At 42.2% G+C, this 16,318-nt stretch overlaps 1 pseudogene across 1 annotated transcript in view; it reads right to left on the minus strand.

Moving 5' to 3' along the window:
• Nucleotides 1-16,318, minus strand: part of LOC311127966 (voltage-dependent N-type calcium channel subunit alpha-1B-like) — a 209,627-nt pseudogene that overhangs the window by 15,595 nt on the left and 177,714 nt on the right. Inside the window, exons 33-38 of the transcript in view lie at nt 15,076-15,192; nt 12,626-12,691; nt 8,323-8,414; nt 7,928-8,078; nt 7,684-7,811; nt 1,536-1,632 (exon numbers count right to left, since the gene is read on the minus strand). The product of the transcript in view is annotated as a voltage-dependent N-type calcium channel subunit alpha-1B-like (transcript). The remainder of the gene's footprint in view (nt 1-1,535; nt 1,633-7,683; nt 7,812-7,927; nt 8,079-8,322; nt 8,415-12,625; nt 12,692-15,075; nt 15,193-16,318) is intronic.

The following is a 16,318-nucleotide window of genomic DNA, read 5'->3' on the forward strand; positions in this document are numbered from 1 at the left end:
GTGATAGGCTGCATCCCAAAAGGCACACTATTCCCTATATAGTGCACTACTTTTGACTAGGGCCCATAGGGCTCTGGGCAAAACTAGTGCAATATATGGGGAATAGACTGCCATTTGAGACTCAGCCATAGTGATATACATGCATGTAGAGCTTGATGCAGGGCTAATGGGGAGGCAGAATGAGGATGCACACAAACACATGCAGACACTGGGAAGGACGGATCCTATTGTCTTCAAGCCAAGTGGAGGGGAATCGCAGATGAGACGTGTGTGTGTTTGTGTGTGTGTGTGTGTGTATGTGCGTGCAAGCAAGCCTCCCTTGAGCTCAAGAGAACGTACTTCCATGCGGGAGTTGTTACAATACAGAAGGAGAAGAGGAGAGGGGGAAGAGGAGGAAGTGATGTGGAGGGTCTGACATGTCATGTAGTGTCCACTAGAGAGACAGGAAAACCACAGACACGTGAGGCCATCACCCAAACATACAAATACTGTATATACACATACAGGTACACACATGCTGTCAAAAACACACGCACACACGCATGCATACACCCACCAGATCACCCACCCACCCACACACACAAAGTGGAGCTGGGCTGATGAGAGGAAGGAAAAATCCCAACAGGGAGGACAAGAAAGGTAATTTAGCAGGGATTGTGACGCTCTGCTCATAGCCAGAGCGGAAAATTAGGAGTTGAAAACAGAGGGTGACAGAGGGACAACAGAGATACACAGGAACCACTGTGTTCATTAGGGAGGGAGTTGAGCTAAATGCATTTTCCACAACAGCAAAGAAAGGGAGGAAGAATGAAAAAAATGGATGAAAAAATAAAAAAGGCTAGCCTTGCTCCAGTGTGCCGCATATCTCTATCATTTCTCCCTGTCGATTCATCTCTCAAAAGCTGGAGTTATATTTGGAGAAGCCACACAAGTCAGACCCAACTAGTCGCTTGGCAGACGCTTTTATCCATGATTCATCTAGACAGCTGTGTACATGATAGAACCACTCACAGTGGTAAACGCCACATACAAAGTGTACCTGAGTACTGAACAATCATTACCTTGGTTCTATAGGACTCTAATTAAAGGGGAATTCTGCCACTTTCTAACCTCGTATTCATTATCTCATTTTATGTGAAACGGCACGTTTGTTTAAAAATATAAGAAGAAAAAATCCTAAGAAAGTAAATACAGTGATTTTTTTTGCAAACTTCATGGTAATAGTGTGGCTTGTGTGAACTGTCAGTCTTAATTTCTTCTTAGTTGAACAGAATGAAAACATAGTTTAAAAACAAAACAAGTCTAAATGGCCAGACGGAGAACACTAAACACCAAACACTGAGAGAAGGCAGAAGGCAGAAGAGAACGTCACAAACAGACAGAAAGAGCAACAACAAGGACACAACAAGAGCACAGCAGGAAGTGGCTGTGACAGACTGACAGAAGCCGGGATATACAGGGCAGGTGGGAGTGAGCGACAGGGGTGAGAGGAAGACTGCTCGGGGAAGAAGTGGGAGGAGGGGGAAAGAGTCTACCTTGTAGGCGATTCTGGGCGGACATTTCTTTCCCAAACCTAGCGGAGGGGACATGTGACGGAGCATCTCGTACATATCGAGGTAGGTCATACGGCCACTTCACAGGGGGAGAAGTCACAGGTGGAGATCACAGGGGTCAGAGAGGGGGTTGGAGGTATCCAGGTAAGGTAGGAGGAGGGGGCAGGGGGAGTTAGAAATTACCAAAAGAAGATGGTAAAACAGAAGAGAAAATGACAAAAACAGACATCTGTATTATTTTAGATGTACAGGGCAGTGGGCAGTGTATTCAGGGGCGGGATGCCATCCCTGTCCTGCATGAAACAAGGATGGATCCCAGGATTGGAGAGGAAGAGGGTATGGTGTTTTCTGGGAATTCAGATGGCAGAATCATGAGGTTGGATTGATCATGATGGGTACAGTGGCTTGCGAAAGTATTCAACCCCCTTGGCATTTTTCCTATTTTGTTGCCTTACAACCTGGAATTAAAATGGATATTATTATTTTTTTCTTGTGAAACAAACAAGAAATAAGACAGAAGAAAAACTTGAGCGTGCATAACTATTCACCCCCCCAAAGCCACCTTTTACAGCAATTACAGCTGCAAGTCTCTTGGGGTATGTCTCTATAAGCTTGGCACATCTAGCCACTGGGATTTTTGCCCATTCTTCAAGGCAAAACTGCTCCAGCTCCTTCAAGTTGGATGGGTTCCGCTGGTGTACAGCAACCTTTAAGATATACCACAGATTCTCAATTGGATTGAGGTCTGGGCTTTGACTAGGCCATTCCATGACATTTAAATGTTTCCCCTTAAACCACTCAAGTGTTGCTTTAGCAGTATGCTTAGGGTCATTGTCCTGCTGGAAGGTGAACCTCCGTCCCAGTCTCAAATCTCTGGAAGACACACAGGTTTCCCTCAAGAATTTCCCTATATTTAGCGCCATCCATCATTCCTTCAATTCTGACCAGTTTCCCAGTCCCTGCCAACGAAAAACATCCCCACAGCATGATGCTGCCACCACCTTGCTTCACTGTGGTGATGGTGTTCTCGGGGCGATGAGAGGTGTCGGGTTTGCGCCAGACATTGTGTTTTCCTTGATGGCCAAAAAGCTAAATTTTAGTCTCATCTGACCAGAGTACCTTCTTCCATATGTTTGGGGAGTCTCCCACATGCCTTTGGCGAACACCAAACGTGTTTGCTTATTTTTTTCTTTAAGCAATGGCTTTTTTCTGGCCACTCTTCCGTAAATCCCAGCTCTGTGGAGTGTACGGCTTAAAGTGGTCCTATGGACAGATACTCCAATCTCCGCTGTGGAGCTTTGCAGCTCCTTCAGGGTTATCTTTGGTCTCTTTGTTGCCTCTGATTAATGCCCTCCTTGCCTGGTCCGTGAGTTTTGGTGGGCGGCCCTCTCTTGGCAGGTTTGTTGTGGTGCCATATTCTTTCTATTTGTTAATAATGGATTTAATGGTGCTCCGTGGGATGTTCAAAGTTTCTGATATTTTTTTATAACCCTACCCTGATCTATACTTCTCCACAACTTTGTCCCTGACCTGTTTGGAGAGCTCCTTGGTCTTCATGGTGCCGCTTGCTTGGTGGTGCCCCTTGCTTAGTGGTGTTGCAGACTCTGGAGCCTTTCAGAACATGTGTATATATACTGAGATCATGTGACACTTAGATTGCACAAGGTGGAAATGATTTAACAAATTATGTGACTTCTGAAGGTAATTGGTTGCACCATATCTTATTTAGGGGCTTCATAGCAAAGGGGGTGAATACATTTGCACGCACCACTTTTCCGTTATTCATTTTTTAGAATTATTTGAAACAAGTTATTTTTTGGGGGACTATTTTGTGTATGTCCATTGCATGAAATCCAAATAAAAATCCATTTAAATTACAGGTTGTAATGCAACAAAATAGGAAAAACGCCAAGGGGGATGAATACTTTTGCAAGGCACTTTATGTACAGTACCAGTCAAAAGTTTGGACACACCTACTCATTCAAGTATTTTTTACTATTTTCTACATTGTAGAATAATAGTTAAGACATCAAAACTATGAAATATATGGAATCATGTAGTAACCAAAAAAGTGTTATATTTTAGATTCTTCAAAGTAGCCACCCTTTGCCTTGATGAAAGCTTTGCACACTCTTGGCATTCTCTCAATCAGCTTCACATGGAATGCTTTTCCAACTGTCTTGAAGGAGGTCCCACATATGCTGAGCACTTGTTGGCTGCTTTTCCAACTCATCCCAAACCATCTCAATTGGGTTGAGGTCGGGTGATTGTGGAGGCCAGGTCATCTGATGCAGCACTCCATCACTCTCCTTCTTGGTAAAATAGCCTTTACACAGCCTGGAGGTGTGTTGGGTCATTGTCCTGTTGAAAAACAAATGATAGTCCCACTAAGCACAAACCAGATGGGATGGTGTATCGCTGGTTAAGTGTGCCTTGAATTCTAAATAAATCAAAGACAGTGTCACCAGAAAAGCACCCCCACACCATCACACCTCCTCCTCCATGCTTCATGGTGGTAACCACACATGCAGAGATCATCTGTTCACCTACTCTGCGTCTCACAAAGACACGGCGGTTGGAACCAAAGATCTCAAATTTGGACTCATCAGACCAAAGGACAGATTTCCACCGGTCTAATGTCCATTGCTCCTGTTGTTTGGCCCAAGCAAGATCTTCTTCTTATTGGTGTCCTTTAGTAGTGGTTTCTTTGTAGCAATTCGACCATGAAGGTCTGATTCACGCAGTCTCCTCTGAAAAGTTGATGTTGAGATGTGTCTGTTACTTGAATTCTGTGAAGCATTTATTTGGGCTGCAATTTCTGAGGCTGGTAACTCTAATGAACTTATCCTCTGCAGCAGAGGTAACTCTGGGTCTTCCTTTCCTGTGGCGGTCCTCATTAGAGCCAGTTTCATCATAGCGCTTGATGGGTTTTGCGACTGCACTCAAAGAAACTTTCAAAGTTCTTGACATTTTCCAGATTGAATGACCTTCATGTCTTAAAGTAATGATGGGCTGTCGTTTCTCTTTGCTTATTTGAGCTGTTCTTGCCATAATATGGACTTGGTCTTTTACCAAATAGGGCTATCTTCTGTATACCAACCCTACCTTGTCACAACACAACTGATTCCTCAAACGAATTAAGAAGGAAAGAAATTCCACAAATTAACTTTTAACAAGGCACACCTGTAAATTGAAATGTATTCCAGGTGACTACCTCATGAAGCTGGTTGAGAGAATGCCAAGAGTGTGCAAAGCTGTCATCAAGGCAAAGGGTGGCTACTTTGAAGAAACTCAAATATAAAATATATTTTGATTTGTTTAACACTTTTTCGGTTACTACATGAATCCACATGTGTTATTTCATAGTTTTGATGTCTTCACTATTATTCTACAATGTAGAAAATTGTAAAAAAATTAAGAAAAACCCTGGAATGAGTAGGTGTGTCCAAACTTTTGACTGGTACTGTATGCTCAGGGCAAGGTTGCAGCTTCACTGTTCAGATGTCTTCTGTTCCTGCATGCTCCGAGACATCAGCGGTAACCAAATTGAACATCGGAAACAAAGCACACAATTCTCATAACCTTTACTTTACTCTGTGTGTGCGTGCACTGGTTCAAACAGTCTCTCAGGCCTACTTTGAGAAAACTATATAGGCCTAATGCATACTGCATTCAGTATGGTGAAAACAGAGCTTGATGATGAAGCCTGGTCAGTATACTGTAATGAGACTTACATTGTGGCATTGTTTTCCATTAGTTGCCATGGTTACCCACCAGATGGTTAGTATGGGAGGTGTGTGTGGTTGAATCTCTGGCACTAGGAGTCATTCACATTCATTCACTCTCCACTTCCAAGTCATCCCTTTATGATTAAGGGGTGTGTGGGGTTGCAAACCTTGTAGGCCACCCTATTAGGACACTTCTTCCCTAAGCCGAGAGGAGGCGAGATAAAACGCAACAATTTGTACATATCCTGATAGCATATCCTTCCGCTGTAAAAGACAGACAGGTTAGAGGAGGTTAGGACACAAACACAACCATTTCCAATGACTTAACATGTACAGTGCCTTCGGAAAGTATTCAGACCCCTTGACTTTTTCCACATTTTGTTACGTTACAGCCTTATTCTAAAATGGATTAAATAAATAAAAATCCTCAGCAAACTACACACAATACCCCATAATGACAAAGCGAAAACAGGTTTTTAGAAAGGTTTGCAAATGTATATAAAAAAAAAACGGAAATACCTTATTTACATAAGTATTCAGACCCTTTGCTATGAGACTCGAAATTGAGCTCAGGCGCATCCTGTTTCCATTGATCATCCTTGAGATGTTTCTACAACTTGATTGGAGTCCACCTGTGATAAATTCAATTGATTAGACATTATTTGGAAAGGCACACACCTGTCTATATAAGGTCCCAAAGTTGACAGTGCATGCCAGAGCAAGAACCAAGCCAAGAGGTCGAAGGAATTGTCCGTAGAGCTCCGAGACAGGATCGTGTCGAGGCACAGATCTGGGGAAGGGTACCAAAACATTTCTGCAGCATTGAAGGTCCCCAAGAACACAGTGGCCTCCACCATTCTTAAATGGAAGAAGTTTGGAACCACCAAGACTCTTCCTAGAGCTGGCCGCTCGGCCAAACTGAGCAATCGGCGGAGAAGGGCCTTGGTCAGGCAGGTGACCAAGAACCCGATGATCACACTGACAGAGCTCCAGAGTTCCTCTGTGGAGATGGGAGAACCTTCCAGAAGGACAACCATCTCTGCAGCACTCCACCAATCAGGTCTTTATGGTAGAGTGGCCAGACGGAAGCCACTCCTCAGTAAAAGGCAAATGACAGCCCGCTTGGAGTTTGCCAAAAGGCACCTAAAGGACACTCAGACCATGAGAAACAAGATTCTCTGGTCTGATGAAACCAAGATTGAACTCTTTGGCCTGAATGCCAAACGTCACATCTGGAGGAAACCTGGCACCATCCCTACGGTGAAGTATGGTGGTGGCAGGATCATGCTGTGGGGATGTTTTTCAGCAGCAGGGACTGGGAGACTAGTCAGGATCGAGGCAAAGATGAACGGCGCAAAGTACAGAGAGATCCTTGATGAAAACCTGCTCCAGAGCACTCTGGACCTCAGACTGGGGCGAAGGTTCAACCTTCCAACAGGACAATGACCTTGAGCACACAGCCAAGCCAACGCAGGAGTGGCTTCGGGACAAGTCTCTGAATATCCTTGAGTGGCCCAGCCAGAGCCTGGACCCGAACGAACATCTCTGAAGAGACCTGAAAATAGCTGTGCAGCAACGTTTCCCATCCAACCTGACAGAGCTTGAGAGGATCTGCAGAGAAGAATGGGAGAAAATCCCCAAATACAGGTGTGCCAAGCTTGTAGCATCATACCCAAGAAGACTCGAGGCTATAATCGCTGCCAAATGTGCTTCAACAATGTACTGAGTAAAGGGTCTGAATACTTATGTAAATGTGATATTAAATAAATTAGCAAACATTTCTAAAAACCTGTTTCTGCTTTGTCATTATGGGGTATTGTGGGTAGATTGATGAGGGAAAAAAACAATTTAATCCATTTTAGAAGAAGGCTGTAACCTAAGAAAATGTGGAAAAAGTCAAGGGGTCTGAATACTTTCCGAATGCACTGTATATCCTCCATTGCGTGCAGTCTTGGTCATTGAATAAAGCCCACCTGTAGATATAGTGCAGATATACACTGAGTATACAAAACATTAAGAACTCTTTCCACAACATAAACTGACCAGGTGAATCCAGGGGTGGAACTCAATATTTGGAAGGTGTTCCTAATGTTTGGTATAATCAGTGTATAAATAACAACATGACTACAGGGTTCCTGGAAGGTTATAAGTGTGTCCCAAATGTAACCCTATTGCCTATAAAATGCAAGGGCCCATAGGGAGTCCCTCCCTGCCCGTCAAACGTTGTCAAATGTCACAGAGTCATCCCACTGGAACTTAGAGCCATCTTTGTTTTGTCACCCCTCACTATGACACTTCATCTCCCTCTCTTCACCTCTTCACTCCTGAACCTTAAACTGATGCTGTCTTGACTCAGGGGGGGGGGGGGGGAAATCACCTGGAGGAGGATTAAAGACACGTACCAGGCAGCAGGGTCGTACTCGGCCCAAACACGGATGAATTCGTCCAGGTGGTGAGGCCCCAGGATAGAGGCGTCTCTGGTCAGGTACTCAAAGTTGTCCATGATGACCGCCACAAACAGGTTGAGCATCTGGAGGGAGGGAGAGGGAGGTGGAGAGGTGAATGGTCCTTCATTGCTGATCATTGGTCAATCATTGGACATTGGTCATTCTGATTGGTCATTCATTTGTGATGGCCCATACTGACCAGAAAGGAGCAGAGGAAGATGAAGGAGACAAAGTAGAAATAAGCAAAGTCACTGCCGCATTCTTTCCCTGCGGACCCTGACAGCTTATCACACGGACGGTTACTCAGACACGACAGCATGATCTCATGCCACGCCTCGCCTGTTGCACTCCTGCAACGGGACACACACACACACACACATTGTAGATACACACATATACACAAACAAACACATGCAATGTAAGCAGTGTATATCCATCATTGGACACTGTATATCCACCACAAACACCACCATGAGCATAAGGAACTACATGGCTATTTTACTACATTATATTGCAATAGAAAGAATAGAAAGACATGAGAAAAGGTCTAAAAGAAGAATATGGTGAATATGGAGATTGTGGAGGGATGGTCACCTGAACAGAAGCATCAGAGCCTGGAAGAAGGTCTGGAAGTTGTTGTGGTGGTTGATGGCTGATTCCTCATTCAGCTCAATGTTTCCAAACACCTGAAGGAAGCAGAAAGGGCCAGCATAGCAGTTAGAGGGATTCCCTTTATGCTATCTATAGGTATGTCCCAAATGGCACCCTATTCCCTATATAGTGCACTACTTTTGACCAGTCCTATGGATTCTGGTCAAAAGTAGTGCACTATGTAGGGAATAAGGTGCTATTTGAGACACACTTATGTGCGAGTTAGAAATAGGCAAGTGATTTGTATAAGAAAGTGGTCCCAGGAGCTAGTGCTGATTGTATCAGCCTTTGCAGGATTCAATATGATGTAATGTAATGCAATCTCCAAAAAACACATTGGCCACTTTGGCCAGGAATCATTACTTTTCTCAAATCCTGCCAGAGTAGGTAGACGATGTGTGTGTGTGTGTCTGTCATCACACTACCACCACCATACTTGACCATTGGTATGAGGTTTTTACTGGGGAATGCAGTGTTTGGTTTTCGCCAGACATAACGGTGGCCATGTCGTCCAAAAAGTCGACTCACATTGGCCAAAAAGCACCTGGATGATCGTCAAGACTCCTGGAAGAACGTTCTATGGACAGATGAGTCAAAACTGGAACTTTTTGGATGACATGGGTCCCTTTATGTCTGGCAAAAACCCAACACTGCATTCCACTGTAAGAACCTCATACCAATGGTCAAGAATGGTGATGGTAGTGTGATAGTTTGGGATGCTTTAATGCCTCAAGAACTGGATGACTTGCCATCATTGAAGGAACCATGAATTCTGCTCTGTATCAGAGAATTATAAAGGAAAATGTGAGCTGAAGCGCTACTGGGTCATGCAGCAAGACAATGATCCAAAACACACAAGCAAGTCTACATCAGAATGGCTGAAAAGCAACACATTTAAAGTTTTGGAATGGCCAGACCTAAACCCCATTGAGATGTTTTGGCAGGACCTGGAACCCACAAATGTTGCTGAGTTAAAATAGTTCTGCATGGAAGAGTGGGACCAAATTCCTCCACAGCAATGTGAGAGACTGATCAACAATTACAGGAAGCGTTTGGTTGCAGTCTTTGCAGCTGAAGGTGGCACAACCAATGATTGAGTGTAAGGGGGCAATTACTTTTTCACACAGATGCATTGGGTGTTGCATAAATTTGTTTATAAAATAAATGAATTAATTATCAACATTTTGTATTATTTGTTCACTCAGGTTCCCTAATATTTGGTTTTGGTTGAAGATATAATAACATTCAGTGTAAAAAATATGCAAAAATAGAGAAAATCAGAACGGGGGCAAATACTTTTTCACTGCATGTGTGTGTGCACGTAGATGCATGTTTGTGTGTGTGTGAGTGCGTTTGTGCGTGTGTGAGACAGTCACACAGTGTGATCTCCCATTGAGACCACACCAAAACATCCTCAGGGCCTTCATCCATTATTAACATGCCTCTGGGCCAGGTCAGCCTCAGTTGTTGGCCCATAGACATAGACATGACATCAGCCTGTCTAGGGTACTAGATCTTTGTTCTGGCCAATGTACAGAAACTTCAATGTTCACAATGTACTATACCAAACATCAGCACACAACTGAACCATAGAGACTGAATGCATAGTGGTTATGTACAATACTATATACAGTGAGCTCCAAAAGTATTGGGACAGTGACAAATGTTTTGTTGTTTTGGATCTGTACTCGAGCACTTTGGATTTTAAGTGACACATACAACTATGAGGTGAAAGTGCAGACTTTCAGCTTTAATTTGAGGGTATTACAGCACTTTTTGTACATAGTCCCCTGAATGAATTTGTGAATAAGTTACAGATGCACAAATATCATACCCCACCAAAGATGCCCTGTTAATGTAATGGTTAGAGGTTAGCATGTCTTGGGGGTATGGTATTTGTGCGTTTGTAACTTTCTCAGTCATCATATTCACGATTCCTTCAGGATTATCCGGAATCATGGTTGCATCCACATGAATGTAGAAGTTTTTAGAAACATATTATATTCTTATTTACAATAAAAGTGACTCCAAAATGACACAATACATTATTTACCATTCATTTCTATTGGGCACAAAATAATCTGAGAAACAACCAAAACAAACAGCAAATGCATCCAACAAATGTGTAGAGTCACACGCTTGATGTAGTCATTGTGTGCTATGAATATGGGACCAAGTACTTCACTTTTTACTACTTTAATACACATATAAGTACATTTGTCCTAATACTTTTGGTCACCTAAAATGGGGGGACTTTGTACAAAAAGTGCTGTAATTTCTAAACGGTTCAAAGGGCTGGAAGTAAAGAGCCAAAACAAACAAAAATAATTAACTGTCCCAATACTTTTGGAGCTCACTGTAGCTATCTAGAAATCTTTATAATCTAAAAACAATAGAATTTAATGACATGGTGATGCCCTCTATTCTGCCCAAGTCCACACTTATAGGGTGCATCCCAAATGGCACACTATTCACACTAATTTTGATATTCCCTATATAGTGCACTCTTTTTATTTTTTTAAATTTTTTTGGTAGATCAGCTTTAATATTTCAGATAGATTGTAACTTCCATCAATGTAATTGTCTGCATCACTTCCAATCCCCCATATGTTTTTTTCTCTGGCAAATATATATATACAGTGGGGAGAACAAGTATTTGATACACTGCCGATTTTGCAGGTTTTCGTACTTACAAAGCATGTAGAGGTCTGTAATTTTTATCATAGGTACACTTCAACTGTGAGAGACAGAATCTAAAACAAAAATCCAGAAAATCACATGAGGGAAAACCTGCAAAATACTTATTTTCCACCATAATTTGCAAATAAATTCATAAAAAATCCTACAATGTGATTTTCTGGATTTTTTTTCTCATTTTGTCTGTCACAGTTGACGTGTACTTATGATGAAAATTACAGGCCTCTCTCATCTTTTTAAGTGGGAGAACTTGCACAATTGGTGGCTGACTAAATACTTTTTTCCCCCACTGTATATATATATATATATATATATATATATATATATATATATATGTATGTATGTATGTATGTATGTATGTGTGTATATATATATATGTATATATGCAAGAAAAAAAACAAAAAAACATATGGGGGATTGGAAGTGATGCAGACAATTACATTGATGGAAGTTACAATCTATCTGCAATATTAAAGCTGATCTACCCCCTAATAAATTTAAAAAAAATAAAAAATAAAGACCATAAGCAAATAGGTAAACTAGGATAATACTAATGAGTTTATTAGGGTGATTTTTCCACAAATTTACAGGTATTTACCTTTCCATGGTAGCAAGATCATATCTATTTTTGCTAACTTTCTATTAAAATGTATTGGAGTGAGATCATTTATTTCATTTGGGATATGTATTCCGAGTATATCCACATCACCATCAGACCATTTTATTGGTAAACTACATGTTCATGTAAAATGTTTATTTTTTAGTGATCCAATACGTAATATTGTCCATTTATCATAATTTGGTTGTAATCCAGGGAGGTTAGAAAATGTATCTAGATCCTCTATGAGGCTGTGGAGGGATTAAAGTTGTGGATTTAAAAGAAAACATGAATCATTACATTTACATTTACATTTACGTAATTTAGCAGACGCTCTTATCCAGAGCGACTTCATCAGCGTACAATGACACCATTGTTTTTAAGCCCTGGATTTCTAATCCCTTGATATTATTGTTGGATTTGTTGCACTACCTTTGATAAATGCACTATATAGGGAATAGCGTGCCATTTGGGATGCACAGATAGTCCTGATAATAACAAAGAGACAGATAAGCTTCTGTTATCTCCCTGTTTAATTGGGAAGTGAAGTTTGTCACTCATGGTGGGGGGTGTCCTGATCCAACCCTCCCTCCGGGGCTCTGTAGTCATTAAACAGCATCTCATTATACAGTATTGCTGATTAAATGAGGGCTCTTTTACCGGAAGACACAATTACCATTGATTTACAATGCCATGCTAATCTAGTGGATGGCACGCACCCCCATTGTGCATACAATTGACCAGATTTGCTGCCACATAGGCTTCCTTTTAAATGAGCAATCAACTTTAAAGATTGGATCCATTTGTTTAAGAGGAGAGCCAGGTTCTCTGTGTCTCTCCCATAGAGCAGAAGCTATTGACATTCTCTTTATGATATATAACATAGTTCAGCATAGTCATTGTCACTGGACGTGTGTGTGTGTGTGTGTGTGTGTGTGTGGTACGGCTCACCTGCATGCCGATGATGGCATAGATGAAGAAGAGCATAGCGATGAGGAGGCAGACGTAAGGTAGGGCCTGGAAATAGAAAACACAAACCGAGAAGTTAACAGCCCAGTAAGGTTTAATAGTCTTATTTATGGAGCAGAGCAGCCAACTTGACCCGCGGGGTTGATTTCCTTAATCACATATTTATAAGGCTACACATTAATCATAATTAATGAGCTACCTTTTAACACTCTTCAGCAACTCTTCATTTTCATTGGGGCTTAAAAGCGCTCACCACCCCACATTTAACCTGCTATCAAATTAACTATTATTGGCAATGCCCTTGTTCTTTCTATGACAAAAGCTCCATAGAACAAACCACTTCTCTAAGACTCCAAATAAACATCAATATCACTCCAAATGCCATTAAAGGGATACTTTGGGATTTTGGCCATGATGCCCTTTATCTACTTCCCCAGAGTCAGTTGAACTTGTCGATACCATTTTTATGTCTCTGTGTCCAGTCAGAAGGAAGTTAGAGGTCGTTTCGCGAGCCAATGCCAAACTCCCTCTAACTTCCTTCATAATGGACACAGAGACATAAAAATGTTATCCACGAGTTCATCTGAGGAAGTAGATAAAGGGCCTCATTGCCAAAATCCCGAAGTATCCCTTTAAGTACAGTGGGGGAAAAAAGTATTTAGTCAGCCACCAATTGTGCAAGTTCTCCCACTTAATAAGATGAGAGAGGCCTGTAATTTTCAGACAAAATTAGAATTTTTTTCTCCAGAAAATCACATTGTAGGATTTTTAATGAATTTATTTGCAAATTATGGTGAAAAATAAGTATTTGGTCAATAACAAAAGTTTCTCAATACTTTGTTATATACCCTTTGTTGGCAATGACACAGGTCAAACGTTTTCTGTAAGTCTTCACAAGGTTTTCACACACTGTTGCTGGTATTTTGGCCCATTCCTCCATGCAGATCTCCTCTAGAGCAGTGATGTTTTGGGGCTGTCGCTGGGCAACACGGACTTTCAACTCCCTCCAAAGATTTTCTATGGGGTTGAGATCTGGAGACTGGCTAGGCCACTCCAGGACCTTGAAATGCTTCTTACGAAGCCACTCCTTCGTTGCCCGGGTGGTGTGTTTGGGATCATTGTCATGCTGAAAGACCCAGCCACGTTTCATCTTCAATGCCCTTGCTGATGGAAGGAGGTTTTCACTCAAAATCTCACGATACATGGCCCCATTCATTCTTTCCTTTACACGGATCAGTCGTCCTGGTCCCTTTGCAGAAAAACAGCCCCAAAGCATGATGTTTCCACCCCCATGCTTCACAGTAGGTATGGTGTTCTTTGGATGCAACTCAGCATTCTTTGTCCTCCAAACACGACGAGTTGAGTTTTTACCAAAAAGTTCTTTTTTGGTTTCATCTGACCAATCCTCTTCTGGATCATCCAAATGCACTCTAGCAAACTTCAGACGGGCCTGGACATGTACTGGCTTAAGCAGGGGGACACGTCTGGCACTGCAGGATTTGAGTCCCTGGCGGCGTAGTGTGTTACTGATGGTAGGCTTTGTTACTTTGGTCCCATCTCTCTGCAGGTCATTCACTAGGTCCCCCCGTGTGGTTCTGGGATTTTTGCTCACCGTTCTTGTGATCATTTTGACCCCACGGGGTGAGATCTTGCGTGGAGCCCCAGATCGAGGGAGATTATCAGTGGTCTTGTATGTCTTCCATTTCCTAATAATTGCTCCCGCAGTTGATTTCTTCAAACCAAGCTGCTTACCTATTGCAGATTCAGTCTTCCCAGCCTGGTGCAGGTCTACAATTTTGTTTCTGGTGTCCTTTGACAGCTCTTTGGTCTTGGCCATAGTGGAGTTTGGAGTGTGACTGTTTGAGGTTGTGGACAGGTGTCTTTTATACTGATAACAAGTTCAAACAGGTGCCATTAATACAGGTAACGAGTGGAGGACAGTGGAGCCTCTTAAAGAAGAAGTTACACGTCTGTGAGAGCCAGAAATCTTGCTTGTTTGTAGGTGACCAAATACTTATTTTTCACCATAATTTGCAAATAAATTCATTAAAAATCCCACAATGTGATTTTCTGGAGAAAAAAAATCTCAATTTGTCTGTCATAGTTGACGTGTACCTATGATGAAAATTACAGGCCTCTCTCATCTTTTTAAGTGGGAGAACTTGCACAATTGGTGGCTGACTAAATACTTTTTTCCCCCACTATATACACAAAAGCTAAAAAATATGCCCTCATTTTATTTCCTTATATCTCCTTACAGTTCAATCTATATGCTTACGGTCATTACAAAATAATGAATCAGCCTACTTTCATTCAATTCACTACAATTGATCAGATGAATACCATGTAACTCTCAACTCAAGACTCCATGTTGAGTAGGCAGGGGTCAAACCTCAGGGTCAAGGGTCAGAGGTCAGGGGTCAGTGACTCACCTTGAAGGACTGGACAAAGGTCCATAGCAGGATGCGAATGGTGTAGCCCTGTCTCAGCAGCTTGATGAGCCTGGCCGCCCTGAACAGCCTCAGGAAACTCAGGTTGATCAGCTTGTCCTGCAGGAGGAGACACACTGGCCATTCAAACTGGTCCTGGATCAGATCTGGGTTACACTCAGAATGGCTGAGGTTAACAAGGGGGCTCAGTGAAGCAGTGGTCAAATTTCAGTGAAGAGTATCTACCTATCCATTTATGTATGATTTATGTATGATTCAGACTGGCTGCCAAGGGAATGGTCAAAAGCAGCGGGAACAAGAAAAGACACTTACCGTCTAGAGAGGCCCAGAGTGTCAGAGAGGGTGGCACAGGCGCCAGCAAAGAAATAGCAGAAGATGGAAACACAGCAAGAGAAAGAGAGAGAAAACCAGAGAGTGTGAGAAGAAAAAGACAGTAATGTAGAGAGAAATCCGACACAAAGGGAGATTTCTTCCACAAAGAGAGTTAAATAGTAAACGGACTACTCCAATCCACTTCAATGTTACTGTGCTGCAATCTGCACAGAGGCTTTACCCATTTCAAACTCCGCCTGCCACTCCGGTCTGTCCCCCAGCTCCATACTAATCGATCCAGCAGGAGAGACTGACTGCTCAGTCCCGGCAGGCAACCGGGGCCAAACTTCCTGCCATCCAGGACCTCTATACCAGGCGGTGTCAGAGGAAGGCCCTAAATATTGCCAAAGACTCCAGCCACCCTAGTCATAGACTGTTCTCTCTGCTACCGCACGGCAAGCGGTACCAGAGTGCTAAGTCTAGGTCCAAAAAGCTTCTTAACAGCTTCTACCCCCAAGCCATAAGACTCCTGAACAGCTAATCAAATGATACCCGGACTATTTGCATTGTCCCCCACCACCTCTTTTTACGCTGCTGCTACTCTCTGTTTATTATCTATGCATAGTCACTTTATCTCTACCCACATGTACATATTACTTAAATTACCTTGACTAACCTGTGCCCCCGCACATTGACTCTGTACCGGTACCCCCTGTATATAGCCTCACTACTGCTATTTTACTGCTGCTCTTTAATTATTTGTAATTTTTAAATTTTTCTTCTTTTTTATATTTACATATCTATTTTTTACTTAACACTTATTTTTCTTAAAACTGCATTGTTGGTTAAGGGCTTGTAAGTAAGCATTTTACTGTGAGGTCTACACCTGTTGTATTCGGCGCATGTGACAAAT

The sequence above is a fragment of the Coregonus lavaretus genome (assembly GCF_964263955.1).
Source record: "Coregonus lavaretus genome assembly, chromosome: 4".
Taxonomy (NCBI): Eukaryota; Metazoa; Chordata; class Actinopteri; order Salmoniformes; family Salmonidae; genus Coregonus; species Coregonus lavaretus.